We start from the raw sequence: 5,419 nt of genomic DNA, 5'->3' as shown, positions 1-5,419 counted from the left end.
CCTTTCGTATTCATACTTCACCACAGGAGTGAAAGAAGATAATATTAAAAATGCAAAATTCAGTATTTTTATACATGTGTAGCACCCTCCCACTTTGGGCGGGGCCAGGGTTCTGCTTTAACGAGGTGGCGCTGTCACCTGAATTGATAAACCTTTAATGGTTAATTTTGAATTACTGTTGGCGGTACCTCCATTAAAGTATTTGGAATAGCTTCCTTTCACACTTTTTAAAATATTTATATACCTTTTAAACCCCTATTAATTATGTATGGTGTGATTCTATATACATGACATGAATTAAATTGAAACAAATATTTATTAATATGTGAGAAACTAATATGTACAATGCCACAGTATATAGGAAAAACAATGTAGACTATAGGTTACTGTTCGACTAGAAAGTAGTCGAACAGTTTAAGGACAATGTTCCTCAACGTACAATTGCAAGGAATTTAAGGATTTCATCATCTACAGTCCATAATATCATCAAAAAGTTCAGAGAATCTGGAGAAATCACTGCATGTAAGCGGCAAGGCCGAAAACCAACATTGAATGCCCGTGACCTTCGATCCCTCAGGCGGCACTGCTTCAAAAAACGACATCAATGTGGAAAGGATATCACCGCATGGGCTCAGGAACACTTCAGAAAACCAATGTCAGTAAATACAGTTCGGCCGCTGGCTTCTCTGGTCCTGAGCTCATCTAAGATGGACTGAGGCACAGTGGAAAAGTGTTCTATGGTCCGACGAGTCCACATTTCAAATTGTTTTTGGAAATTGTGGATGTCGTGTCTTCCGAGTCAAAGAGGAAAAGAACCATCTGGACTGTTACGGATGCAAAGTTCAATAGCCAGCATCTGTGATGGTATGGGGCTGTGTTAGGGGTAACTTACACATCTGTGAAGGCACCATTAAGGCTGAACGGCGCATACAGGTTTTGGAGAAACATATGCTGACATCCAAGCAACGTCTTTTTCATGGACTCCCCTGCTTATTTCAGCAAGACAATGCCAAACCACATTCCGCCCGTGTTACAACAGCGTGGCTTCGTTGTAAAAGAGTGCAGGTACTAGACTGGCCTGCCTGCAGTCCAGACCTGTCTCCCATTGAAAATGTGTGGCACATTATGAAGCGTAAAATACGACAACGGAGACCTCGTACTGTTGAACAGCTGAAGCTGTACATCAAGCAAGAATGGGAAAGAATTCCACCTACAAAGCTTCAACAATTAGTGTTCTCAGTTCCAAAACGTTTATTGAACGTTGTTAAAAGAAAAGGTGATGTAACACAGTGGGAAACATCACCCTGTCCCAGCTTTTTTGGAACGTGTTGCAGCCATAGAATTCTAAGTTCATGATTATTTGCTAAAAAGAATAAAGTATCAGTTTGAACATTAAATGTCTGTCGTGTATTCAATCAGATACAGGTCGAACATGATTTGCAAATCATTGTATTATGTTTTTATTTATGTTTAATACAACGTCCCAACTTCATTGGAATTGGGGTTGTACAAAAAGCTCAAAACGTTTGGTTAAACTGCTTCCCTCCAGCATGTGCTCAAGCATTCTCATGTTACGGTACATACCCTGCGACAAAGACCTCCAAATAATTCATATTGGATGAATTCAACATTACCCAATGACAAGACAGAAAAAAAGATGAATGACAGTGTGTATCAAGTTAGGCTGTAAGTCTCGCTAACAAGGTGAACATTACTGTAGAAAACAGACACCAATTAAACTGAGCTGATATGAACTCATTTTAGTTAGAGCTTTTACCTTGTAACTTGAATAACACATTACTTATATATTGTAAATAATCCTGAATTGAGCTGTATTTTATCCACAGGACATCATGCAATGCAACGTATTTATTTATAATGTGTCCTTGGAGTGACAATTTGTGGCAGAAGTCAGCCTCAATTTACGCCTGCTCAGACCACATCTAACTGCTGGTGCAGCTGGTCTAACGCGATTTTGGTGAATTTCATTGGGAAGAGGCAGTCAAATACTGAGGTCTGCAGACAATACTTTATTTTAGTCACCAGGGGCTGTTCTGTTCTCTGGCTCCTGCGCCTCGCCTTTAATGAAGTCAAATGGAGTAGGGTAAAACTAAGGAATACAAATAAATGCATTCCCATTAGAAATAATAAGCCAGCACATTTAAATATTCACGTGATATACAAAATCCAATACAAAGAATCCTAATCGAAAATACTAATGAGCATTTACATTGTTTAATTGTTTCTTCAAAATAAAGTATTCTGTTCAAACATACTCTAAATATTCCTTCAATTACCCTTTATGAACAATTTTACATACCGACAATAACTATAAACCACATCATGGGAGAAGAATTATGGCGACAGCCATCTGCTTGCATGGTTTAGAGAGAATACAAACTGATGACCTCATCAAAGAAGGACGGATTCGCAGAACTGCTGCAATAACCACATTGCCACTAGATAATGCTGTAGCGGACATGCCCCCGCAACCTGAGGTGCCACAGTAACTCCCTGCAACTTGATAAGCTGCATTCTTCCAAGATGCCCTGCTGTGCAAGATGGCCACCAAGGAGGCCAAGTGGACCATAAATTAATTAGCAGGTCCCCTCGAATTATTGGTTTACAGTCATCAAAGAGTCTTTTTCATTTGAAAGGACCGATGCAACCAAATTGGTGGGGAGATCCGCTCCCCAATAGGAACAATTGCTGGGACACGGGCGGCACCCGCTGGCGTTTAAGAGTTACTGCAACCCGTGGACTCCCATTTGAAATTTCTTTAACTGAAGATAAATGTCTGTTTTGATATTTTACGAACTGTGCAGAAAGTACTACTACTTTCTTTTCCTTTGTCCACCGGCCACCACGTATGCGAGCGACCGCCGGGACCAGGACGGTGGCGCTTTCGATCACTTTTCAGTTTCAGTTTCAGTTTATTTTTGAAAGGGGACAATGCAATTTCATAAAACACATGAAGTACACGTGGTTAAAAAAGCCAGAATTAGCCAGAAGGCTAGTTTTCATCTGTAGTCCCCTGGCCAAGATGTAAAAAAGCAGTAGAATACATCTACAAGACAATATAATGCAGGATACATAATCAAACTATACTATTAAGAGAGAATGAAATTCCTAGCCGCGATCGGTTGGCGGCGCCTCAACAAGCAACTACCGGCATCCCGTACCGGTCACGCACGCAGCTGAGAGCAAGAGCTGGGCCCGCCACAAGTTCAATCAGCAGGAAAGTTACGAGCGCACCATTAGGGGACAACAATTGTCCTTTTCCCACCTGCTTATGTTGAATTTTTGTGCATCTTCTTCTGCGACCAAACCTGCTTTGTTTTCCTCCTGAGATACGCGGAGACAGACCACCCCAAAGACCCACGGATCTACGGTCGTGAGTAGGACACAACAATCGTTGCCAGCATGTACAAAATGAGTGCCTAATCGTCCATCAATTTTCTTTATCGCTTATCCTCACTCGGATCGCAGGCTGCTGGAGCCTATCCCAGCTATCTTAGGGCTAATTTCCTAAGTGCAGCAACCTTCATGAGATGAGACTCATAAGGGGTTTTTCGTCATTTTTTCCTACATTTTATACAGATAATAAAGAGATACGGTGCCCTTTCGAGACAAAATTAGTTTGAGTCTGACATGGTGTATTGCATGGTGTCATGAAAAACCTTATTTTTATAAAGAAAATCATGGCTAAATTCGACTTTTAAGGTTCCATTGTAAAGCCAACCCAAAAACGGGTTCTACAAAGACTATACGATGGTCAGTGAGAAAGTAATGAGCTCAATTTTCCTCTAGCTTTATTTATTATATATATATATATATATATAATATAATATATATATATATATATATATATATATATATATATAACCCTAACCCTATATATTGGGTGAGATGCGGGCCGTAAACCCTAGACTGGTCGGCAACCAATTGCAGTATACGTATTGACAAACAACCAATCGCACTCACATCTATGCACAATTTAGAGTTATTTTAGTCTCATTAGTTCTGTTTTTAGTTCTCTGGTTTCATTCTTTCTTTGAGTCCTGGACTCAACAAGGCATATAACCGGAAATAGCAAATATTTGTGGTATCAACCTACTGGTTTCCTGAGTCAACTTTGGTGTGAGAGCACCTGACACCAACAGGATCAACAAGAAGATCAAGACAATCCCGCCCTAGGGGTGGAAGTTTGATTTTGTCCTAGAAGTATTGCCTTAACACTCACAAAGCTTTAGTCACCATTTTGTTGCACATTGTCCCTGTAGAGAGCAGGTACTGTAAATCACACACAAGTGGAACAAACACTGCTTCTCTCATTGTCACAAATGTTCTATCAAGTAGAGCAGGCAAATGATAAAGAGCACAAGACAAAATGTCTGGCTGCTTCAAAAATCAAGAACATTGCATACAGAATTTTATCATACCAATCAGTAATCCACTAAAAAACTGACCTGCGAACCTCAGTTTGGGAGAAGATGTAGAATGGCCAAACATTCTGCTGTATTCTGCGTTTCTCTGCATTCGCATTGTTTTCCTTACCATTATATGCCAACACCAATGACGTAGAAAACATTTCCTAGTTTTATCCGCGATTTGGTGCATTTTCGCAGGTTTTAAAGATTTATAACTTGATATTTATCAAAGGAAAATGATACATAAACGACACTGGAATTGTCTTTCAAAGATCTGTCCTGATAATGTTCATCTCATATGAATTAATTCATCTTTGAAATTTTACAAACATACCTACTGTATACAGAGTACCACTTTGGCCTGCTTCTCAAACTACGACAGAGGTCGTTTTTAAAGTAAAAAATGTGACTCTTCGACATACATTTTACTAAACTACATTCACACATATGTGCCAAACCAAACAAGGACTGCAGAGAGGAAAAAAGAAACTCAGAAGGACACGCCATTGGCTATAAGTGCTCCTCAGCCTCTGCGTGCATGAAGCTTACAGAGCTAACAAGCAAACTTTCAGTTTTTACATTTTGCGTTACCGTAAATCACAGTTCCAGACTGGAAACGCCCTACGGCCCCAGGCAAGAAGGGAAAGTTGGGCGGATGAGACGAGATGACCATACCAAATTCCACATTTTTTCAACCGCTTCCTTGTCCCTCTCTCAAGGCACTTTTTTTAGTGGCTACGTTATGTTTATGTCACAGCGACTGCATCTCATCATCTATGGCTTCGACCCCAACGTCTTGCGTTAGATGGGGTTACAGCTTTGCTGTATTACAGGTATATTACACATTAACCGATAACAGTCGTCAACATTGGTGAGAATCTGATCATCGCTTTCCTCATCACATACGTATTTCCTTAAAGGTGCCATTTTTTACCAAACCAACTTTTTCGAGTATTTGTGATGTAATATTGGCTCTATGGTGCCTCAGT

The sequence above is a fragment of the Phycodurus eques genome, chromosome 16, assembly GCF_024500275.1.
Source record: "Phycodurus eques isolate BA_2022a chromosome 16, UOR_Pequ_1.1, whole genome shotgun sequence".
Classification (NCBI taxonomy): Eukaryota; Metazoa; Chordata; class Actinopteri; order Syngnathiformes; family Syngnathidae; genus Phycodurus; species Phycodurus eques.
The sequence above is the reverse complement of the archived record's forward strand: the minus strand, read 5'-3'. Positions refer to the sequence as shown.